The following is a 224-nucleotide window of genomic DNA, read 5'->3' on the forward strand; positions in this document are numbered from 1 at the left end:
TCTCCTGTGCCTCTTTGCAGCCACTCAAAGAGCTCTATGGCTGTAGAGGGACCTTGGGGTGACACTGAGGACCCACCCACCGGGCAGCTCCCACGGCCAAGCTCCAGGTCGGCCACCCAAGCTGCGTCGGGGACAACACAGAGCTCCTTCTCCGCGCCTCGGGGCTGCTGGACATGAGCTTGCCCAGATCCTCCCCCCTTGCCTGGCTGTCCCCGCGGGGCCCC

Source organism: Buceros rhinoceros, unplaced genomic scaffold (assembly GCF_000710305.1).
Source record: "Buceros rhinoceros silvestris isolate BGI_N320 unplaced genomic scaffold, ASM71030v1 scaffold26177, whole genome shotgun sequence".
NCBI lineage: Eukaryota > Metazoa > Chordata > Aves > Bucerotiformes > Bucerotidae > Buceros > Buceros rhinoceros.